Source organism: Erithacus rubecula (assembly GCF_903797595.1).
Source record: "Erithacus rubecula genome assembly, chromosome: 3".
In the NCBI taxonomy this organism is placed as follows: Eukaryota; Metazoa; Chordata; class Aves; order Passeriformes; family Muscicapidae; genus Erithacus; species Erithacus rubecula.
Window position 1 is genome coordinate 100,084,360 of NC_136689.1, and position 25,851 is coordinate 100,110,210.

Genomic DNA, 25,851 nt, shown 5'->3' on the forward strand with positions numbered 1-25,851 from the left:
TAAACATGATCTTTTATTTAAAAAAAAAAAAAAAACAACTTAAAATGTGTACACAGTAATGTATCTTCTCATAAAAGTCTCAAGGTTATAGTTCAGGAAAGCATGCACATATTCCTGTTCAAAAAGAAGGGGAAGTAGTTAAGGACATCATGTAAAGAATCTCTTATCTAAAGGCTTTTTTCATCTTATAAGAATGATGGCTCAATATTTCTACTTTTCAAACTGTAGTTTTCATCCCTTCTTATAGAGGGCAAAACTGGAGCATATAGATGAGAACCAATTTGCATAGTCATATAAAATAAGACCTTCACAAAAATAGTCTATTAACCCAAATTGTGTCAATTCCATTGTTATAGTTTAACATACATTTCCTCTTTTAAAAGCCATTAAGCTTGCATAGTTTTGTTGGGTTTTTTTAATAAATCTTTTCAAGTTTTATTTGTGATATAATCCTAAATTTCTGTGCTGGTATTGCTGGGACAGAGTTAAATATCTTCTTAAAACATAAGTTATTCTTTTTTTCTCATTGGCAAGTGTTCTAAGTATGCTCTTTTTTTATTATTTTTTTTTTTTATACTAATAAGTATGCTCAGTAATATTTCAGAGATAGACAAGGAGTAATATTGGGCATTGCTAGGCTGTACTTATCTAACACTTCATGAGGGACATACAGTGTTTAAGAGAGAAAGTGGAGTTCAGGTTTATGATTCAGGTTATGCTTAAAAACTTACTCTGGATAGAAGCCCAGAGAGATCTTGAACTAACAAGGTGTTGTAGCTGACAGTTCTGTATTCTAAAGATCTTTCATTTTATCTTACATCTGTGGTTTACTTAGAACATCTGAATTAAGAATATTGCACCCTTGAGCATGTGTTGATTAGAGTGTAACAACTTCTACACAGAAAAACCCCACCCTTTGTCACATACAGCTCTCAAATACTTTAGGTCAAAACCTCAATTGTTATAAATCAAGATAGAGTTGTAGAAATGCCTCATAGATGCCTTGAATTTTGTCTGATGAATGTTTTTCCATGTGTTAATCAAAGTACAGTATGCAGCTATTTTGATCATATATTTCACTAGCTCCTCTAGCACTACAACAGTGATATGAGAACAGAAACTGCTTGTCAGAGTGGTATTTCTATTGTAAAGCTGTCCAGATTTATTCTATGTACTGCTGTAAGTAATAAAGATATCAAAGACTTACAGTGAATATAGCATTAAGGTTCAATAAGGAAGTTGTAATGATGTTAGAGAACCTTGTTTCTGGCAAGCTGAGATTGTATTTCCTGTCTACCATGCCAAGTCTTTTGTTCAGTAATGTTCCATTGCCCAAGGAAAAGATGAGCAAAAGCCATTCATACTGAGGATATGGTACTGAAACATTGCACATTTAAAGTAGCTGAATGTCTTGAAGGTGTGAACCTATAATTCTTAGTAGAAATGCTCTGTCCTTTCCCAATATGAGAAGACAATCCAACTGGGTCCCAGAATCCTGCTGGTGAGACCAAGAATGCATTTTTTCTCCTGCCCTGTTTTGCCACATCCTGCTTTCATGGGAAGGAACCCTCTTAGAGGGTGACTAGCCAGATGGGAGCTACCATTCATGGCAAAGCAAATTTTGGGTTTGGTCATGCTAAAGTTTGATTATGCTTCTTAACTTCACCTCTAAGTCACTCCCCAAAAAACATGTGGCCAAGACTGATGCCTTGGTTGGCACCAATTCTCTTTTGTTACCATACTCAGCCCTCATATGCAATTCAGGGCTGTTTATTCAGCTTGTTATTCCATCTTGAGAGTTTCCTAAAATAGCCTTGAAAAAGAAATTAAAACTGGAATGGCTTTCTGCAATGTGGAAAGTAATGGATATTAAAAGCTGACTGACAGGGTGCTTTCCTGCCTGTTGTCAAAAGGAAATAGAAATTAAATTTAGCAGAGTTCATGAGTATTGCTACTGTAAAGAGCTCTCAATCAGTAGTAAAGTAGATAGGAACTGTCATCCCCATTTGCAACAGAAGCTGCAATTTCATGATACAAATTTGCTTTTAGCCTGCCCTTCTTGAACCAGTCTAGTCCTGGTCAGATTCATGTGCCATTGCATGAATAATAACACAGTAGCATTTAAAGACTTTCAGACTTTCACCCAGACTTCCATGTTTTGGTATATAATATCATCTTTCCTACTTCAAATTAAACTGAGTTTCATTACATATTTAAGGTTTAGCTCAGCAGTGCTAAAATGCTGGTCTATCTAATGGTGAAAGAAGTGTACTGAATAATTTAATATTCTGATATAGTAAAGCATGCAGTTTTCCCAGTTACTTCACCTTCTGTAAAAAGCCACAGATATATCCATAAGGGTGGCATTCAGATTTTCTTTTCACATCATGACCATTTAGCTCATCATGATTTGTCCTGATAGCTGATGTTCCTAAATGAGAAAAGCCTTCTTTTACTTATTTAATGTTCAGAAGTAATTCTGTAAGTGAGAAATGTATTTACTGAGGGAACATATAAACTTGAAGTAATGCATTGAAGAACTTGTGAACACATTTATGATAATTTGGAGAAGGTAAAATAGGCAATTTGTCTCCCAGATACTGCTAAGTGAAATGGAATTAGATCCTTTAGGCTACATCTCCATGGAGATTGTAAATATAAAGTTGGCTATGATTTCAAAAAGAAATTAAAGCTTTTTGGTTGCTTCACTCACACATGTTTTATGAAGAGATTCTAGGCTAGATTATCAACATTTTAGGAGACATGCTTTCTTTATTTTGGAAATGTTAGTTGTTCAGTTCTATAGTATGACATCCTGATGCAAAACTTTAGCATTTGGAATTAAATGATGCTTATTTTAGCATTCTAATTTCTTTCTCTAGAAGCACTTTCAAGTACTTACACTCTGTGCTAACATTCAGCAGCAGCTTGCTCTGTTTGTTCTGTGGCAATGTGAAATTAAAAAGCAGCTTTGCAAGCAGCTACCCCAGCAGATTAAAGCCAAATGATCCCATTTTCTGATGGAGTTTGGGTCATGTTGAAAAAGTGAACTCTTAGTACCTGTTGTAAAAGCATTTAGTTTGATTTAAAAGGCAGCAAACAGAAGTGGTGCCTTTTCTTCTTTCTCCAGGTGGGCTCAGTGCTAAAAAGAATGACCTGAAACCCAGACTAACTGATTCTGTAAAGCAGAAAAGTTTCATTACTGGCCTGAGCTTCTATGGCAGCTCTGTGCTGGCATTTGATCACTGGACTGTAGTGATTGAATCATTCCACACAGCTAATTTAGTGTGTTTCTTTATTCATGTCACAGGAGATTAAGTTAAAGTCTTGAGCAATGCTTGCCTGCATAGTCAGACTGAACTAATCTGTATTCCTGAGTGCAGAGAATGAGTGCCTGGCGTGTGATCAACCTTGTTGGCAACTACAGGGAAATTCTCAATGTAACCTGAAAGTCAGGAATTTTGGGGATGGAAAGAGGGGGCATCATAAGAAACTGGTTCTTGTTAAACAAGAGGAAGATAGTCCAATAAAAACCTCCTGTTTCAAGAAACTTTGCATTAAATAGAAACACTTATCATAGTTTATTTTTACAGGACAAGATGTATGGCAGGAACACAATTCTTTTCAGTGAAGCAGCTGAGTCACTCAGTTTGAAAGATTAATTTGGTTAGGAAAAGAAAGAAATTATGAAGGAAGCTAGGTAAAAACAAACAATTAAATTTAAAGTACCTAATGTTATGGGTTTCAGTATGGTAGTGCAGCTGCCAAAATGACTTTCCTAAACAGTCTCCTGTTTCTACTATTAATAGTAAAGAGGGGAAAAATACTCCTGTATTGCTTTCTCACACTTCTGTAAATTCTTTAGAGCTGATGGAAATGTCTGCTGTGCAACTGATGTACTGTGGGCAGCAATCTTGCAGAGATTTCTGGGGCAGGTTTTGTGGAGACAGGTCAGGTGAATTCCTTTGTCATGCACTAGTGTGTCACTACTGTGATACTCAGTGGTTGTTAACTGAGGATGGAGTGGCACTCTGTGAAAATGTGATCATAAATATTTCAAGGCCCACTAAAAAGCCCAGCAGAAAACAGAGCTGTTCTAAAAGTGAGAACTTTGATCTTTAGCAAGTCTTTGCATCTTCCTTCTTCTGCACTTGTATTTCCAGCCCCAATGCTGTGTTTGATGTTTTTATTCTCAGCATCATTTTTGTCTCTTCTTTTATTTCCAGTTTCAGTCCTATGTTTAATGTGAGGGGTTTTTGTCCTTTGCATATTTTTTTCCTATGCTTATAGCTGAAACTTAAAGAGTGTGTAGACTCTTTCCTATGATCACTCCCAAATATTTTTAAAGACAATCATAATGAATTGTCCCTTATTTTCTCTTAAATGGCTGCAAGAAACAAAAGAAGAGGTAGGTAAGCAAAAATAAAATCAATACTGACCTAGGGTTCTCTGGTGAACCTTTGTGATCTGATTGTTGCTGGTGGCCTTTGTCTTAATTTTTAATTATTTTGTGTTTAAAATCTAACTGCATCACATGAATTTATAGTGGTATATTTTTCAAACTGAAAACTATTCTTGTGATTCTTGGCATATTTGAAGGTAATTTGTTTGAATGACAGTTGCAGTCATATTTTATGTCTGGAAATTGCTTACATTTTAATCACTACTGTTGTAGGTTTTATTGTCTAGGGCAACAAAAATAGAACAAACTTAACTTCATAAGGTGTTCTGTATTAAAGTTGTGTTGTTGCTCCCAGGAAAAAAGGTTATTGCTCCTAATAAAGGAGCTTGCAAGTAGTCTGGGAAGTATTTAATTAAGCACAGACCCAAAAGCTATTAATATTCTTTTGTCTTCCGTGACAGGCAAATTTTATCTCACAGCAAGTGCAGTGCTCTTGTGCCTCTTTTATGATGTGACATCACTTTAATATTTGTCACTTTTGAGAATTATGGGAATTTTTATCATTTGTTCAGACATTTTACCTAGGCTCTATCCTGTAATAGACTGGGAGGTAATGAGAGAAACAGTATGCTCTGTCCTGAAAATACTGAATTACATCATCTTATATATAGAGGGAGAAATAAATATAAAACAATATATTTTCTGTGGTCCTTTAGCTGTTTCACCTGTGGTTCAAGCCTAAAAAGCACAGTTTCAGTAATTTATTGACGAAATAGTTTAACAGAAAACATTTTAATGTACATGAACTGTGACAGCTTTGGATGGTAAATGGATTTTTCAATACTACATTTATCACAATGTAGAAACATGGACAGATGTGGTGTACATCAAAGCTGGAAACCCTCTAAGAAGAGAATGATTAGAAAATACACTTTTTATCTCAGACTGCTAGTAACCATTCATAGGTGAATAAGATTTTCTGAGATGAAGCCACAAGATTAGTATTGGATTACTTGTTTTTTCAAATGGTGAAGATGATTTCATATTATTTATGGAGCAGCTGGCTCCTGAATTATTGGATATAAACATTAACAAAATACTCTATTCATACTGAAAAATCCTTGTGCTGTCATAATAGCAATCTGGATAATAAGGCTGCCATCCGGAATTTCAAATGAATGGATAGAAAACAATTATTTTGAAGTTGCTGAGCTGCACAGTAAGAGAGAATCCTGCTGAGGCAAACAAATGGTGAAGATCCTCTACAGAAAATTCACATGGACTTCTCTTTTCCAACAAGTTCAAGCAGCCAACAAAATGCTGTGAAAAGAACTTAGAATAAGCGGATTGAACCTGTGTTCCTTCTTCCTTCCTTCACTGCTCCAAATGAAAGCTTTTTTTTTTTTTTTTTTTTTTTTTTTAAATTTCTTCTTTGCCAAGTCTATGCCAAGTGAATACTATGAGGAAAAGATACAGATGCACCAGTGTCTAGTAGGCTTTCCCAGTCCAGCTTGGACAGCAGGGCTCAGCTGCAGGGTCATGGCTAGTTCCTTACAAACCTGATGGTTGTGGGGACACAGCTGTGTGCTGTGAAGGTGTTACTGAACAGCATTCCTGTCAGTCTTTCAGTAGCACTGAAGGTGAGGGAATGCCCTAAACTGGGAGGAGGAACTTCTTCAAACCATCCTGCATTTGAGGACCTGGATACTGGAATGCTTGACAAATACCAAGGTTGTGCTCTTGGTACCTGCACTACATGCCTGCCTTTCTCGGCGGATAGATTCAAAGAGAGCTTGTAAAGATTAACTTCTTAACTTATGCACCAAAATTCAGTGGCCTTACTTTTTCTTTTGTGAGGAATGTTGCCATAGTTATTTTGGAAATCAAAGTAGAAATTCATCAGAGTATATGAAAGGATAATTTTTATCCACATGGTCATAAGCCCCTCCAAAGAGCACATGCTGCATAATGAAGCATGACTTCTTTTTGCAAACTGTCTTGGCTATTTCCCAATGCTTTGTATTTTATCTTAACATCCAACACTTCTGTTTTTACAGGCCTGTAATTCTCATGGGACCTATAACAGTTGATGTCACATGTACCAAATAGTAGGCACAGTACCAAGGCCATGCCCCTTGTACTTCCTTGTTCCTCCATGCCTCAGAGTATTTCAAAGTGAAAACAGTCATTTTTCTTGGTTGTAACGCTTCCAGAGAAGTCATCTGCCTTCCTGAAAGTGTTCAAAATTTACATTTCACAAACTTTAGCATAACAGTCAATGCCCTTTCACCAGCTCTGTGTTGTCAACAGCTTTCCAGTATGACATTGCACCCATTTTTGTTAAAACTTGTCAACAATGGCTGCTGCTCTGCAATTATGCAAAAATATGAATCAATTCACAAAACAGGCTGCTGCTGGCAGAGAGGGGACTAGGTTGTATTCCTTTGTGTGCTCCATCTCCTGTGCTGGCTGAGGTCTCAGGGATCATGTTTAAGCAAACTCAGTTGTTATGTGGTTGTTTGGCACATGCAAGGCTGGTGGGGACAGGCAGCACAGAAGCAGCCCAACAGCTCACTAAAGTAGGCACCCAGTTTGCATAACCAGTGGCTCTAATCGGAGAGGGAATCAGTAGCAACTATTTGTTGGACTTTGCTGCAGAAAAATAAACTTTGCCTGTATTGCTGCATAGAAGAAAGATAAACCAACAGACCACTGGTGACATTTTTAAGCTACCAGTTAGGTGGAGAACTGGGGCACTGTGATACTTTTATATTGCTGTTGATGTCAAATTATGAGTGCACTTTGGTCAGGTCATTTTTGTAGTTAGTAAAATCTTATCTACTACAGTAGATCAAAGGGAAATGTGTCTGGCACATTACTGAAAATTTATGTTTCCTTAGTTAATGATTATACAATATTATGTATTGTATTATTTTCTCTCAGCCAAACATATGCTGGCACAATCATAGCTGTTCAGCTTGCTGTGGTTTTACTGAAGGGCTGATCTTTAGCCAGAACTTTTTTACTTTCCTTGGAAATATTTACTGCCTAACACTTGGAAATGTTTACCTCTAATGAACAGGAAATACAGGGAGGTAATTAGCTGACAGTGAATTTATTTGCTGTCCATTTAAAAAATTATGCCTTATCAGTAAATAGGCTTGAGACACACTTTTGAGAGATAAGTGCCTGTGTTTAAATTATAGGAGGCCTCCTAAGGGTGACTTAGGATATATGAACACTGACAAGCCTACCCTTCATTACTGCATTATTAATGTTTGCCATTTCCTTCCTTTATCAAACCCCAACATACTCTCAGAGGTGTAAATGTGCTGAGCACAATGATCAGTTTGCAGTAATGGTTTTCCCCCTCTCCATCTGTACTATCTTATATTTGTTGCTATAAGCAACAGTCCCTTGAATTGCTGTATTTATAAAGCTTTAAAATAGGACAGATCAGAGCACACAATCTTTGTGACAGGCAATTTTTCTCTGTTTTCTCCACAAAAATGAAAAAAAAAAAAAGGCCTGTGGGAAGATATGCTCCCTCACCTGGATTTGCAGTAATCTTTGTTTCTCCAGAAGCCCAGAGTTTGTTTGCCCCTTCAAGGACAATCTTTTTAAAACTGGCAAAGGGAGGAGGCCATGTGTCAAAACTGATTAAATGTGTCAGATGTGATAATTGCAGAGGTCTTTAGCCCTGTATTCTCAGCATCCATGTTGGTATGTGGGAAACTTGGCTTTCTTTATCAGGGTAAGTAAGTTGCAGTCTTGCCAGAATACTTATAACTTCAAATTCAGATGGTCCCAAGGTAAGACCTCTTTCCATTTGCATTTTAGGAAAGAAATTATATTTCCCTGAAATATTGAAGTTGATGAGCGTGAATAAGCACTCTGTTTTATTGTTTCATTTAAAAAGGAGTTAAAGAACAGCTGTATTTTCACTGGTGGTTGTGTAGCTGCTTTTTTATTTTATTCAACTATTATACAGGGAAAACAACTTGACAGCTTTTGAGAGGATTCTTATGAAAATTCTTCTCTTTTTGTACTCTTTCAGATGTGGACCACAAGCTGCAAAAACAACAGTAGTTTTTACAAGATGTTAAACCGACTGTGTTTATCTAGAGGACAATTCACTAGAAATTAACATCCATCTCCTGGCTGGAGATATAATTCAGGAGGAATGGTATAGTCAGAAAAAAAGCAATTTTACTGATTGTATCATGTGCAGGGAATCTGATTATCATGAAATATCTCCAGAAGCTCTTTCTATGAAATCACGATATATTTATATCTTTACCCTTTCATCCCTTTTTTTCAGATATATTATTTCAACATGAGCAGTACATGCAAATATGAATTTGAAATGTTAAGATTCATAATTACATCTTTAATATAATTACATTAAAATAACTTTTGAAACATTAATATATATATAATTTTCTTTAACAGCTTGATTGCATGAAAGACTTTTTATTTACTTTGTCACCAAAAGATGAATTGAAGTGAATTGAGCACAGAGGTGTCAATCCAAAGTGCATGAGAATCAAACTGTTAAAAAATTGTTAAGAGACTGTGAATTGTCCCCTTCATAAATGATAAATTGCTATTTTTTATTGTGGTAAGTTTAAGTTTGTTCAGCCTTTGTAAAATGTTATGCCTATTTAATACAATGATAAGAAAGAGTGAAGTATTTTAAAAGAAACACTTTTAAAATTCCTGTAAGGGACAATGAAGTCAGCTATTTTTATTTCAGAGGTTCTGTGTCTAAAAGAAGACCTTAGATGAGAGATCATGTTATCTGTAATTGCTTCTTATTTTATTTTGCAAGCAGCTACACTTTTTTTCTGATATAGCAACTTTTCTTTGTCATTCAGAGGAGTGCATAGTTTGAACGATGCTTAGTGAAATCAAATCAAGTAACAGTTATGAAACTTGGCTGCCCCCCAGTCTTGTTCTCTCAAAAAAGGGCATCATTAAATGTAAAAGAACAAGAATAAAGTCAACAATGAAGAAATAATAAGAGATCAAGCCAAACTGCATTTGGTGGGGTAGGATTAGGGAGTGGCTACAGGTGCAGTTCAGTTGTCAAGTCTAACAGGAAGGGGCTTGTGAGGAACTGAGGGGAAGCTGCAGGTGGAAAACTCCATTATCACATTGGTACTGCTGGAACAGTGTGCTTGAGCCAGCTGTTAAAAATAGTGAGGGTAGAAAGACTTCCAAGTAAACTTTATCCTAACATTCCTCTAATGAATGTCTTTGCTGTGAAAGGAGGGGAAAAGGAAGAGAGGTCTGCTTTACAATGCTCTGAGCTTGCATGTAAGGACTGGAGATGGGAGTGAGCAGTTCCTGCCCCAGGCAGCTCCCTTCTCTGCAAGGTCTTCTTGGAAATACAAGTTTTGGCACTTGAACAGTGCTTAGGAAGTTTTATTCCTTCCCCAGAGCATATGGGTAAGTAGTTTGGTTTCTGAGGAGGTTAAGATTTGGTCATCTCCTTATATTGTTGATGAGTAGAGTGCATAGGTATACAGGGAAGGATTTTTACAGGAATATATAGGATATATGTGGTATTTCCCAAAAAATGCACAACTTGGGAAAAAATTATCTGACTTCTTCTACTGCCCACATCTGAATTATGCTTTTGACCATGAGCTTAAACAAAGCATATTCTGTTATCCTGCTGGGTTCTTCTAAGCATGAGATCAATGTGAATTTTTAAGGGCTTAGCATTTTCTACTACAACTGATCCAGCTAGTCCAACATCAATATAATAACTTCTCTAACTGCAAACTTACAGTCACCTGCTCAAGTATTAACATAAATAAATTGTATCAACATGGACCTCAGTGCTTACACCTTCTTGCTGTGCCTTGTGGTACCATGACAAACTATTTCAAGTTAGCTCAAAAATGCCTACATAGTGTTTCAGTCTGGAGCAATCTAGACAAAACCCGTAGCATGTTTCTCATCAGTTTTAGAAGTTTTGCACTTAAGCAGTTCTGAAAACATTAGCTTACCCTAAACCAATGTTATTTTCCATTGACAAATGATAGTATAAGCAAGGCTCTTACCTCCTGAGCTTAATTGTGTTTTCTTTGATTGCTTGATTGAATTCCTCTATAATGTTCCATACTTCTTTTTCTTCCATCCTCTCTCCCAAAGCCCTTTTTTGAGGGACTGTTTTTGAGACAGTTACCATCCTATGGTCAATTCATCCCCCACTATTGGTACTCTTGCAGTCTCTAAAAAGAGGCAGTAACAGCACAAAGCTTTCTGTCTCAGGGACATTATGCATAATTCTCTGCTCCCCTACATATTGGAGTGTGTATAAACTGGTATAATAAACAATGGGTGAGAATATTCCTTGAAATGGATTCAGATTGAGGTGGTTTTGTGTGTTTGACAAGGAAATACTTGTATATGAGAGCAAAGGTCATGCGTGGGCAGCTGCAGAACTCAAATCAGCCTTGCTTTGGGCAATACTGCCCCACATATGTATGCCCTTTGACTCTCTCTGGCTAAGTATGCTTCTAGAAATTGTAAAACCCTGTCATCCAGCCTCTGTTGTATAACAATTTGAGAGAGCTGCTCTGTCAATAAGTAAGTGTTTTTAAAAGGCAAAATAGAGTTACTTTTCAATTGAAAAGATAGAGTGAGATGGAACTGGGGAATCTGACATTTGAACTATTGATTGTAGTATTCCTCAACAAGAGAGGCAGTCAGCATGAAGCACTTAAAATATCTGATATTGTACTGTAGACTAGGACAGAGTAAAAAGGCTTTCCTGATTTTTCCCTGGCAATGTTTCTCATTTCTCACAGACTAAGTACAACAAGGAATGAGCTGGTAGATAGGTGTTAATGTTGGTTCAGTTTAGGTCACCTGAATGACATTTTTGCTAACCTATGCCGACCATCAGTGTACTGTAACAATAGCTATAAGGTTAACAAAGATACCATCTCTTTTCGTACTAAAAGAATAAGAATTTGCATATTTTCCCAGAGCAGAAACATATAATAAGGTATATAATCTGTTTATTTTCTTTTAAAATACCAAGAAACTGGGGAGGAAGGGTTGTAAAATACTATATTTTTCAGACATTCAAATAGACCATCTTTCTAACAGAGATCTCAGTTGAAATCCAGTGGAACATAAACATTTAATCACATTTTGATACCTCTGAATCTTATCCTTCTATTCATGCATGTGCCTTTACAGATTTTTTTGAAAGTTTGGTATCTAGGCTTTGTACCCAGATGACTAAGAGTTGGTAAATTTTTTTTACCTCTATCCTGAAAAAACCATTATCTATTCCACAAGTAAAGTTAACATTATGAAGTTCCATACCATCTTCTCCTTTTGGCCATTTATTACACTACATGGAGCTTTAAAAATCAAAGGGGGATACTCTTTCTGAAATTACTTAAGAACTGTTTTCTATATTCTGAAAAAATATCCTGCAAAATAGACTTTGAAGTATTAATTTGTTGTAGGGATACAATTTTGACATTTTTGGGTGAATTTTATTTTAATCAGAAATACACCTATTTAGCTCTGCAAGGGCAGTCCCTTGATCGTGCAAAAAAAAAAAAAAAAAAATTGAATCAAAATATCTGACAAGTTTTCCTACCAATCTAATTCAGTCCCGACTGAATTCCATTTCTTATCCATCCCTTCATCTTGCAGTCAAAGTGAGCTCTGTTGAGGGAGCTCAGCTGCATCTGGTATTAAAGCATTTCCTGCTTCAGTAGCGTTCCCCCTGCTTTAGTTGGCTTTTTATTTTCCTCATGCACTTATGCTGTGAATCAGGGCTTTGTTCCATTAATGCACTGCCATCAAAAAAGACTCCTGATACTATTATGGTGCTGCTTTTTAATGCAGAGGTCACTGCAGTATGTGGGAAGTCCAGCCAATAATCTAAGACTTAATGTTCCAAGCATTGTACATATATATATATATAAAACCCCAAATAACAAACCATTTCCACTATGGAGAATTGTTAAAAGAAATGCAGTCATGAAATGAATCCTTAAAATCTGTGATCCAGTCCCCCACCACCAAACCCATCACATACCTCCCAAACATGACAAAAATAAATGTGTATCTTACAAATACATAGACACACCAATTGGTTCTGTACAGCCCTCTGGATAGTTAAAGGGAGGTGAAATGAATCAGTAATTGTGCTGTAATCAGTGCAATTAGGATTTCTGACCTTCTCTTGCGTGTCACAGAAAGTGAGTCATTGGCAGACTAAACCATGCAATTTATTTGCAGATTGTGAAAACGCAAACAATTTGGGAAAGGAAAAAGAAAAAGAATTATTAATCCTCCTTCACTGCAGAACCCTCTGCTGGTGATAGAAAGCAAACTTCACTTGCATCAGAAGAGCTTGCTAACCAGGGGCTAAAGACACTGAGATAAACAGGACTGTCCTATTACAGTGGACTGTCACATCATGACCAACATCTATGCAGCCTTGCCCAGGCAAAATTGCAGTATAGTTAGACCCAGACTAAGTTTAGAGGCATTGTGAATTTGTATATATGCATGCAGCTAACTTGGACAGTTAAAATGGAGCACTCAAATACCTTTGATCTGCAGAAGTACAGGTTGTATAGGTACTCTGTAGAATATAAGGCCATGAGGGCTCTGCATGTGAAATCAAATTTCATAGAAACAGTTTTAAATTGGGTGGTTGAAAAAAGACAAAATGTTAATTTTTTGGTTCTTCAAGAATTACTTTTTTAAATTATATTGATATTTGAGTTGGGATAGTTATCATTTCTTTCATATCTTATGATTACTTTGAAAACTGTTTTAACCTTCTCAGTATGCTTGTATGCAATAATTAAACCTACACAAATTCTTCTGATGCTCTTTTTTTAAATCATAGAGAAGCACAGCCTAGAAGTGCATAGGACTGGCTATGTTTAGATTATTGCAAAGAGGCTACACTTGCTTGTCGTGCTGCTGAGGCATTTATGGCATTGGGAACAGCTCTACAAACACCATCCTCCTTGGTATTGTGCATCAGTCCCTTGGGTTTTGAGTAATAATAGCTTCCACTTCAGTATTGCCAATGGAATTGTCAGTGATGGCACTTCAGTTCATCTCCCTTTATGGAATGACACATCAGTGAATTAGTTTCAAAATTTTTTTATGTACAAAATCCTTCATTCACCAAGGTTTTTCTATTCCAACGTTCAGGATCTCAGGGTACTGTGTGGTTTTCAACAAGTTGAAACTTATCAACTGTATATTTTTTGCCTTCAAAATGGAAGAAAGTATTGGGGAGAAAAGTAACTATAGAAAAAGAACTTATAATTTTGATAGTGAGCTAATAAGAGGCAGGAGAGGAAGATGTGGGAAAGGTAACTGCTTGCAGAGATGAGGTAGATTGGCTCTAGGCCAGTAATTGCATCTTCATGCTTTACCTTAAGCTGGACCTTTGGAAACTGAAGTAGATCAGCCCTCCTACCACAGCAGCAATTCTATGACTTGGATCTTCTTTGACATTCCTGGTTTCAGTGTCTCTTCCACGGCAGTACTAGGATACACTGGAAATTGCTACAAAGCATGCTTTCTGGTAATTATTCTTGAGGAAAAATTTTTCCCAGATAAAAACTGTGTTATAGGAGCACAACTGGGGATAATGGGGATGTAAGGAAACTTTGGTTATGGTTGCAATCAGCTGTGGTAAATCATACAGGTATTTTTTTGTTGTTGCTTTTTGGATTGGTTTTTTTTCTTGTTTTGTTTTGTTTTGTTGGTTTGTTTTTCTTCTTTTTGTTTTTTTGGTGGGGGGGGTGGGTTTGGTTTTTTTTTTTGTATTTTGGCTTGGCCAACCTTAACACACCATACTTATTAATTGTGGGGCTCAATAAAGATACTGCAAAATAGTAATTCTGAGCAAGGTGTAGGAAAGCTCTTGTTTCAATTCAGTAAGCAGGATATGATATTGTTATCTGTGTTTCTTGTCCTGATGTGGTTATTTAGAAAGTTTTGGCACGGGTTGCAATCAGCAGGGCATTAGATACATGTTAGATTCAGGCCTGGTTTAGAGGTTTGACTGAATTGTTCATCTGGTACCATAAAACTTGAATTGAAAATCTGCATTTAGAGAAAGACACCAAACATTCAGCCATGTAACAGGGCTAATTTTTACCAACATAGAAATGAAAACAAAATCAGCTGAAAGCAAATAATGATGAAGATATTTGATGAAACTCTATTTTACCAGTTTTTTTTTTTAATTGTAATAGCAATTTCTTTATAAAAGCAATTTGTAATGAATACAAATTATGCACAGTGATGTCATTATATTATGTTTTGTACAAAGAGTCCATTAAAAATCTTTAGCTGTGACTCATTCTGGTTGCAAATACAAAATCAGGCTCACAATTTTAGTTCTTCAGACCACTTAGAAAAAATGCTAGGAAGCTGTTTAAAAACCCATCAAGTCATACTTTCTTGGACAGAAAGCCAGTAGTCATTGTAGTTGCATGCCAAATAAAGGCTTTTTTTATTAAAGTTTTTTGTTTTCATGTTAAAATTAAAATAACATCCATTGTGTCTACTTCTTAGGAAGACATCCATTTTTAGTGCTGACACATTTTTAAGTACCGAATGAAGTTGTTTGATTGCTTGAGGCCAGAAATCTAATTGAAAAATGATTAATAAAATTAATCCAGCATTCAGAGTAGTGATTTGCATTTTCATGACAAGCTTTTGTTTCTTCAAGCCTTTACACTTGACTCATCACGTAGTTTTGAACTTTTTGATAAGCAGAACTTCAATGGAGAAGTCTATGTCAGTTTAAATGAATGGTCCTCCCACATGTGAAGATGTCTTTGCAAATTACAGGCTGGGATTTATGCATGGACACTCTGATCACTCAAGCCATGCCTATAAGGTGCCATAATGAGGAGTTTTGAGTGCCAGCATATATAAGTGAAAGCTTAATTGATGAATTCTGCAAGGCAGTCAGGTGCTAAAAACCTGGTTTGTCAAGAAAGTTCAGAACACAAAATGTGTTTACCGGAATCATGAAAATCCACACACTTGATGTTTGTATTACAAGTGGCTGCTACAACATCAAGTGCTAGAGAACTTAGATACTGTGTTGTACTGGTATTTTGAGTTCAGTAACCTATAATGAAAGCATTTGTGAACTGATACCTTCTGTAACAGCAGACAGAAGCCAATATTACCAAGCAACAGTTCAGGCCACAAAGGAACAAAGTGAACACATTCAGACATTCAGCCAACATTATATAGACACAGTGCCAAAAACATTAATTGCTTATTTTCCCAGTGCATTTATTAATCACTTCCTCAAGAGCTTATGTTAAAATAAATCTCTGAATTAACCATCACTGAATATGTTATTTTATAAATACTAGTGCATTTTAAATAGAAGGACTTGAGTGACACAGAGTTAATGAAAAGAGGACATGAAAAGTGAATAGTAACAAAGTTCCAAATAGGGGAATAATTTTTCTGGAAGGTTAGGGAGTATGTTTGTATGAGTTGAAAAAATTAAAATAGAAAATACACTGTACTTGTTCAGAAAATTTGTTGAAAGGCATTTTTTCATATTGAGAATTGATTTCTCTGTCACAGTAGTTATTTAACTAAAAAATGGGAAAACACAAGGGCCATCTGAAGAAACAACCTGATGATATTCTGAGGATGGTTTTACATCCTAAGGTTGTTATTTTCCATTATGCAAAGTTTACCAAGTGTTCTGTCAAAAAAGCTGTGGATATACTTAGGATAATGCCAGTTTTGTTACAAAGTCTTCATTAGGAATGTGAGTCATGCACAGTGTAGCACCCAGCATGTCATTACAAGCTTAAACAATACAAGTTTTTGTAGCATGCTGTGAAGATTCAGCTACTGGGGGTATTTTCTGCATTTTGTGGGACTTCTGTGAGATTGACTAGCCCAGTAAAAATCACCTTTTCTTGTGAAAACTTATTAACTAATCTTTCCTACATTCCATGACTGTTAAATTACAACTCTGATTTATATCTCGTTTTAGGATTCTCCATTGAAAGATAGTGCTCTCAATGCCTTCCAGAATCATAAAACTGATTCCTGAATACTTGCCCATAGCTATAGTAAACAAGATAAAATACAGAATACCTAAAGATTTTGTCTTGTTTGCCTTAGAACTGGACCTTAAGGACAACTTAATAAAAAATAAACAATTAAAACAATGGTAATTTCCTAAACTAAGAAAAGGAAGACCCAGAAAGATGAAATATAAAAAGGGCTAATAATGTGCTAGAGCAAATTAATTGACAATTTCTTATGAACTATAGATTTTTTGGGCATTATTCGGTGAATTTAACAATGTTAACTATCTTGTATTTTTAAAGAATGTGAAAAAAACCTTAGATCACATATATATAATAGCTTCTATCTGTTATGTATATACTGGCAGACTGAAGAAGATAAAGCCATCAAAAAATAAGAAAAGAAAATGCATCTCTTCATAAAGTTGCATTAAAACTTTCTTCTCATAAGGAAAACTTTTGTTATCATAGAAATAATAATATTTAAGGGTGTTAATATTCTTGCTTATGATGATGAATGTCAACTTAATCTTTCATCTTTTTTTCCCATTAGTCAGTTTTATCTTTTAATGTCTAGTTGTACATTTATGCTGTCATTATTACTCATTGTATAACTTTGAAATTAATGGCCGAAGCATTTTGGAAGGGTTTTCTTTTCACCTGCATAACAGTCTAACTAACTTTCTTTCTTTCTTATTAACTCTCAGTGTTGAACTTTTGGCATAAATTATGTGCAAGTTCTACTCATTCTTTTGGGTGTTTTCATAGAACTCAAAATAGTTTTATTTTTAGAGCAGCAAATCTCTCTGTCCTTTCTGCATGTTTCATACTACTGGATGCTTTCTCCTGCTCTTTTTTCCATCACTAAGTACTCTGTTCCATTTGCTTCATCCATTTATGCATGATTTTGGACTTGGAAGAAGTGATAAATGTTGTCTCCTCTTTATCACTCAGCTCTTAAGTTGTTCTGGCAGCAGAGACTGCAGTTCCACTTAGAGCAGGTTCATTAGGTCATCAGAAAGCATTATCAGGAGCACCTTTTCACTTCCAGCCTTACTGCAATAAGGCTGTTGCACAAATGATTCCATTCATTAATGGGTCTAATGCAGCATCCACCAGGGCTTGTAATGGCACACAGAACTAATCTGTCACAGTGGATGTTGGAATTATTACCTCTCATTTGCAGTTCAGTGCAACTGTCATTTTTTCCTTGCAGTTCTGCCTCTTTTTGCCATATGTTCTCCTCAATACAAGCAGTTAGGCAGCACTTTTATTATCACTCATTCACCTCATCTCTTGCTTCTGTTGCTCACTGTGGAGCAGGTTTGTTACACCCCTCTGATTGCTGCCTGTGACTGCTTTCCTCTTTTGTTTTCCCTAATGAAGTTCACCAGCAATGTAGACTTCACCATCACACAGTTAATATTTTTTGTTATATTTGTGCAATTTGCAGCTGTAGTTGAATGTTATATAAATGATTAATTAGTATTTATTATGTTTTACATTTCCTGAGTGCTGCACAAACTAACTAATCAAGCAGTCAATAAATGAATTAAGCAAAAAAACACCACACAGTTACAGGAGTACTGCTTTCTCTGACATTTTCTTGCACACTTGTGTGCTGTGAAGTCTATAATTAGAAAAAACTATATATAAAAATTCTGGGTGATTTTTTTTTCAATTTTGTCATGGTAAAATATAATTGAAAACCAGTACTTGTGTAGTTAGATGTAATAAACCTAATGCATTGTGTGGGTTTTTTAAAAACCTCTTCACTTCAACCTATGTTCCTGTTCAAATCAACTGACTGCAATATTGGCAGCCTGTGAGAGCAGCAAGAGGCCAGCAGCAAATTCCTGGGGCTAATGTACCATATTCATGAGTCCATAAAATTGTCTTGATATGCCCTGCTTACTAGCACAAAATAAAGAGAAAATATTTGTAGGGTCAACTTGGCAGTGTTGTCCATTATTTATTTTTAAATAATAAAAATTGCATTGATTATAAAGACAAACTTTGTACTATGTAACTCTTCATTTGCTTAGATGTGCATCAAGAATTTAAGTTTGCCATAATTTAAGCCTGGAACATAAAAGTTTATTTTGTATACTTCTAAATCAGCTTTGTTGGCAAGTTAGTTTGAATATGCTTAGGTCTTTTGTACTCTGTGTGGCAAGACAGAAAACTACATGGTTTACACTGATTAAAAAAAAAAAAAAAAAATTAAAAAAGGTAATTTCTTGACCAACAAAAGGAATGTTGATCTGCATAGGACATAATCCCTACTGTGCCTTGACTAACAAAGACAGTTCAGTTTGGTGGGGATTCATGCAGGTGTAAACTTTCCTCATTTTATCACCCAGTATATCATGATGGAAAGATAATGAATTTTCTGTTGACAGCCTTTTTTTTTCCACATCAAGTGTGATTAGAGCCTTGTTCAGGAGGTTTGAAGTTTTGAGTTTTAAGTACAGTGAATGGATGATGACTGAACATAAAAAATTGTGCACTGTATGTGAAAGCCATTACTTAGCCAGATGTTTTAACCACAGAAGCTTGCAGGGAAAGTCTCTGTCATATATTCACAGTGATGTTTAGCTTTGGCTCGAAAGCAAGAGCAGAATAACTTGGACCACATGAAGAAAAAGAGAGAGACATTTTTTCACTAGGAAATGGTAAAGAGAAATAAATGTCTTTTTAAATGTTTTGACAGATGATCTGTTATAAAGATTCATTTGTGATAATATAAATTTAACCTTTAGGAAAAGGTACAATTAGATTATCAAAGTATCCCCCTGTTTGCAGATTCCTCATAGTGCTGCACAAGTAGAGTTCTTTACTATGTGGTGCGTTTTCAACCAACTGTGTAATTGAAAGTTTCTTCCTGCAACAGCTGGATGCCATTTTTTAACATGTTCAGTATCAAAAACTGCTCAAATGCCTCATGATTGCTATTTAGGCTGGAAGCATTTTTTCAGCATTTCAAAGCAAAGGGAATTTTGATGATTGCAGGAGTAGTATTCCATGCAATAAAATCATGAGCTGGATATGTTTAAAATTCACATGTAGGTTCTGGAAGATGTACACTGAAATTGTCTACTTTTCACTGTGTACTAGGAGAAACAATAAACCTTGGGGGTTTCTTTATTTTCTTCTACAGCCCATCATGTTATTTTGGGGAATAGAGAGATGAAAATGTAGACTGGTTTAAAAGCACAGTAATTCTTGAAGTGCTACTGACATATTTGCTGCTATATATGTTCCCAAAAGGGAATTGATGCAATATAAAGGCTGTGTGAGAAATATGGAGACCAGGGGGATTTGGGAAGGACTGTTATATATTTCTGGAAATGTTACTTGAGGTACACAGGTTTTTAAGCCTATGTTGTGTTGCAACCACTTCTATGATATACAGATATTTTAGTCGTAAATTGCAAAGGATGTATAAGAGTATTTGAGAGAAAAATATTGTAGTTGATTTGTTTGTAACATTTCACTTGACAAAAACTTCCATTATATATGTGGCTTGAATCAATATTTCTCTCTATACATATGTGTCAAATGGTAAGGGGAATTGGATTCATGGGTCTCTATACAGTGCTTCACACTGAAATTATGTTATATATAATAATCATGGCCTAAAATTTCCTTCCTTCCTTCCTTCCTTCCTTCCTTCCTTCCTTCCTTCCTTCCTTCCTTCCTTCCTTCCTTCCTTCCTTCCTTCCTTCCTTCCTTCCTTCCTTCCTTCCTTCCTTCCTTCCTTCCTTCCTTCCTTCCTTCCTTCCTTCCTTCCTTCCTTCCTTCCTTCCTTCCTTCCTTCCTTCCTTCCTTCCTTCCTTCCTTCCTTCCTTCCTTCCTTCCTTCCTTCCTTCCTTCCTTCCTTCCTTCCTTCCTTCCTTCCTTCCTTCCTTCCTTCCTTCCTTCCTTCCTTCCTTCCTTCCTTCCTTCCTTCCTTCCTTCCTTCCTTCCTTCCTTCCTTCCTTCCTTCCTCCCTTCCTCCCTTCCTCCCTTCCTCCCTTCCTCCCTTCCTCCCTTCCTCCCTTCCTCCCTTCCTCCCTTCCTCCCTTCCTCCCTCCCTCCCTTCCTCCCTCCCCCCCTCCCCCCCTCCCTCCCTCCCCTCCTCCCCCCCTTCCCACCAAGAGATCTGCTGACTGAACTGTTAATGTGCTAACAAATTGGTATTTACTCACTATCAGCCCAGTTTCAACTCTCTTAATGGCATGAGCAATGGAACAAAGCACATTAATTTTTTTATTTAATTTAGTTTTTTAACTATTTCTTTTTTAAATGCATTATTGAGGTGGTAGTAGATACAGAAAATTGTGGATTTATGATTTTTTATATTTGCCTTTCTTTGTAGTTTTCTGCCTGCTTTAGAGCCAAATTCTTCATGCACATTGCATGAAAAATCTCACAGTGGGGCAGTCAGGTGAGGAGCTGTGGAAGCTTCTCCTTATTAAGAAACAGATTTGGAAGTATTAAAGCTTTATATAACTGATTCTTTCAGTTACGATGAAGAGCAAATTAAAACCATTTACCTCCAACAAGAATAGACTGCAGAACTTCCCAGTGGTGCTGATGCAGGAACATTTCATAGAGAATATTTTATTCCTCATGTGGATTGATGTTGAGGGAAAGCCTGTGCTTGGGATTTTTCCTTTATCTCATGTGCAGACTTTTAACTCAGTTTCAAAAGCAATTAATATTTATGAGGTTGGGCTGAGAATAATGCAACTGCAGTGAGACAGTGAAATGTCTGCCATTCAGACACTGCTGTGTAGTGGTAAAAATACATACTTAAGTTTGAATTAATTAAATTGTATTTAATCCTTTCTCTGTGAGCTTGTAAACAACATCTCATATCAACGCTAGTCTACATTGTTGGCAAGTGACATGTGCTGTCAGCATAATTTTAGACACATTTCATTTCTTGCATAGTCCTTGTCTCTAATATAGAATTTTAAACTTTTTCTCATTGGTGTGCCAGCTGCTAAAATCAGAAGGTTTTTCCAAGATGTGATTTTTTGTGTGCTTTGTATGCAGAAACAATGGAATGCAAATAGTGATAGTGTAGTGACTTCCTGAAGCAGGAGAATTATAAATCACACTTTGCAGAGCCCTTTAATTGGCATTGATTTTAATCCTTCAGGTTAGTTTATTTTCAGTTTAAAGTGAAGAATCATCAAAAGACTGTGTCTCTATAATTGGTGGCAAATACAATCAGGCTAAAAGTGCTCATCTTCTCAGCCTGCCTTCCTGAGCAGGATGATGGAAGATATGAGCAGCTTATTATTGGCAACCTGGTGCTCCAGTTGTCTTGGGGAAAATAAAGTGTTTGCTCTGAGTATGAACAAAACCTTAATGTGTTATTATTACTGTAGATCAGGAGCTGAGCTGTAGACATTGAAGTATTGCATTAATATTTGCTGTGCTTGGATTAGCTGAATTGGCAATGCATTGAAGTAGGGACTTGGGCTTTCTTATTATTTACTTAATTATATTTGTAATTTACTGTGGCTGAGTACTCAGCATGATTTTTAATTGTCTGAGGGAGACTCTTAATTTTACAAATGAGGTTCAATAAATGTGTGTGATACTGCAGTCTTGGCTTTATAGGAAGAAGACTGAGCTTTCTGCTCATTGCTAAGCTTTACAGTATTCCCATTATTACTACACTAGTGAGGTTGTAATTAAATTTTTAGAAGTTCATTTGTGTGTGGTAACTAGGCAGTCCTAATTTCTGTAATTATTATTATTTAGGAATAATTTGGAGAGCAAATATATGAGGTTCCTGCTCAATGCTTAAAAAGTAAAAAAATTAGTTGGTGCTAATGGCTTAATATGCACTAAATTATCTTCTGAAAGAGGCCTTTTCTGAACATCAGAGGTCATCTGCCATTTGTCACCCCAGCTACTCACCCTCATTGAAAGGTTGCATGCACTATATCTAAAGCCCCTCTAAATCCACCTTCATAATGGAACAGATTTGGGTTGTTAATGTAGATCAGTATCTTGATATTGTGTACAGAAAAATGGATGCTCAACAACTTTCATTGTGAATTCCATTGTGAATATAGGAAGGAATGAAAAATTAGTGAAAAAAAAAAAAACAAACCCTGGGAAAAAAATTCATCCATTTCCTTTACAGTATGTATTGTTAATTAAAAATTATGCATACAAGCAGAACCCCAGGAGTGTAAAGAAGCATCACGTAGAAGAGAAATCAAATGGTTTAGTAAGTAATAAAACACATCAAGACCTGCCCTTCATTTCCTCATTGAAATTTGGTTTAGTGATAATGGTCACACTGTGAATTGGTGTTCTGCACAGGAATGGTATAGATGTGATTAGAGTCTGTTTCTCAGACTCACAGATTCACAGGATCATTTACCTAGTAAGGAATTACAGGCACTTATCAAGTTGTGGAGGGTCCTGTTAAACTGAGTGTTCAGTATCATCCAGGATGGAGAGGCCACAGCCTCCCTAGCACCTGTTCTGGGTTATCCTTTTCTCCTGTTCTTTGCCACACTTTCTTCCAGGCTTCTTTTTAACAAAATCTATCTAAAAACACACACTAAAAAAATTACCATCAAGATTAAAAGTATTTTTGTCCCATTCCCTGTTTCATGCATCAGAGAACAAAAGAAAGAATATACAAGCATGTCAAACATATTCTCTTGGCCTCCTGATGTCTTGAACGTTGGGTCTTTCTGAGCTGCATGTTTCTAAACATTTCTAGTTACCTAATTTGAGGGAATTTAATCTTCCCACACTTTTCCTGACTTCTCTTGAAGGCATGATTTATCTCCATGACCTACTGTGGCAGGAGTCCCACAGTAAAACGACACTTTGCAGAAAGGGCCATTCCTCTTTTTTTTCATTTGCTCAGCTTTCTTTCTTTTTATGATGTGGCTCTTAATTAGCTTGATTTAATGTTCTATGGTTGTTATAATAACCTTCCATTATTCAATTTTCTCTTTTTTTATAGTGTTGCCCTACCATTTGTCCCTCATGCAGAAGTCATTCTGTATGCTCCATCATCATCTTGCTTTTTTGTGCACCTTTTCTGGTTGTAACCCTCAGATTAAATAAAAAATAGGGAAAGTGGTCAGAGAAGGCTAGCATTCATAGACATATATAAATAAGAAAGACTGAAAGCAAAAACAGATGGAGAATTAAAGAAATCTTAAAACTTTTAAGCCAATGTTGATTTAGTTTGGGCTGTTAACCTGTTTGTACAGAATCTGAAGCACACTAGTCCATGGCCATGAAAACTCTGTCATATATACTTAGATGTTTGCAGAAAGTTACTTTCAAATTTTATCTTTTTTAGACTTTAGACAGCAGCTTACAGTGTGCTTAACATTGTGTGATGCAGGTGATACTTTTACATTGCCTGCCTTCACTGTCTCTGTCATCACTAAATACATCTGACAGGTTAAAATTTCTTTTATCCAAGCAAATTCTGTAAGCTAAGAGAAAGCCATCTGAGCCCAGCTTCAGCAAGGCTCTCAACCAAATCTGCAAGCATGGGAGTTTCAATGGGTTCAGAGGAGCATTTACAACTCAGGGCTCCTCCTAAAGATAATGGAGGATTTGTTTCTTTTGAGATTTATGTTTGTAAGCTCCCTAAGGAGATGTTATAGAAAAAGTCAATCCAGTTTACTTGTTACTATTAAATATACTCTGTCAATTTATACTCTCACAGAAAATCTGAAATGCTTATGATGTAGTCAATATTATAGGCAAATTAAAACCTTCCTGAAAAGAGATCCTGTCAACAGGAAATCTATGCATTTTGGAAATAATTTAAAAGCCATTTCTGTACCTCTCTCTTGATTCCACTGCCAATCTGAGAGTTTTACCATCTCATTTTTTTACTTTGAACATGTTGTTTTCTCCCACTTCTGACAAAAAAACCCTGCACAAACCAACAAGAAAGACCAACTGTTGAGAAAGAACTGGAAATTTAGATTTAGAATTAATAAGAAATGCAGTAAAGATAGTTATATACCTCAAGGGAGAGGCAGGCCCTCAAAGCCAGCTCTACACAAAGTGCTGTCATTGGAGTACTAGTGGAATGGGTTTCGTGTGTTTCTATCCTGACAGTAATGTCAGGCTCTGAAACAGTGTCAGAATTTATTTTATCTTGGAAATGGGACTCATAGTAAATATAAAGAAAGTAACAAAGATGAGCCTGCAGCCATCATCTGTTTGACTGCTTTAGAGGTCAAGAAATTCCCAAAAGTAATCACCTCTTGTGTACAAAGGTTATTCCTGTCCTCTTAGTGGTTACTTGCAAGAATTCCAATCCAACGCTTGATGTTTTACAAAGATGTGCATCCTGCTTCCAAAGGAATTAATTTATGAAAGTTTTTTAGCCTGTGGGAAGTGGGACATTAGATTCTGATCAGGTTGTTCTCTTCTAGTTTTGTAAACATGGGTTTCAGGTTACTTTTGCTCTGAAAATTTTTACTTCTTTTTCTGACAACTAACCCCCAATATTTAACAGTGGTGTGGAAAGGTATTTATTAAATGAGCATCAAGAGATTAAAATAACTTAAGAACACATCAAACAAGTTATTGTAGTGATAAATCTTCTTTATAGTCCAAGGCTAGTATCAAAGCATCCTTAGCTGTGATTTTGTTTCTTTTAATGCGCTTTACAGTAAAAGTTTGATTTGAGATGTTAACTGCATTTACAAGACAAAATATTCACACTTATTCTAACTTTCGAATTGTTCACATGAAAAAAGACAGAATAAAATAGGCTAGACCTTTAGGTGATGAGAAACAAAACTTAAATAGTGAGATGACTCATAGAGAACAAATATAGAACATGGAGGAAAGCCATTTATTTCTGTTAGCCTCAGTAAGCAGTACTGGAGAAATCAGAGGGAGAAACATGTATATAATTTTCCTGACAAGAAAGAGAAGATGGCTTATAAATAAGTATTTTCAGTTTATATAATTTTAAAAGATCATATATTTTAATGTGTAGTGACTTCCCATTGCAATTTTGTCCACTACCCATCAAATGCTCATGGGGGAAGCACCATGTCTATAGCTGGGTGGTTCAGATTTTCTCACCATTCTCCTCTGCTTTCCCAGATCCAGGCAGCAGGATTCCATGGTGTTTATGTAGAGTGATAAAAGGTTGTGGAAGGGAGTGAGTGGGGGAGAGGTGAGCTTGCAGAGATTTACTGAGGCAATCACATGTAACTAGTCTTTGTATCTTTTGGTGAAAGAGCCAACAAACTCTTCATGCATTGTGCAACAGGAGTAGGAAGGTTGAGAAGGCGCCACAAATGCAGCATGATGCAATCAAAATATTCTTTTTTTGTTGCAAGAAGGGAAGTGGAACCA

At 36.1% G+C, this 25,851-nt stretch overlaps 1 protein-coding gene across 8 annotated transcripts in view; it reads left to right on the forward strand.

Moving 5' to 3' along the window:
* Nucleotides 1-25,851, forward strand: part of DLGAP1 (DLG associated protein 1) — a 394,622-nt gene that overhangs the window by 121,250 nt on the left and 247,521 nt on the right. The window lies entirely within an intron of this gene.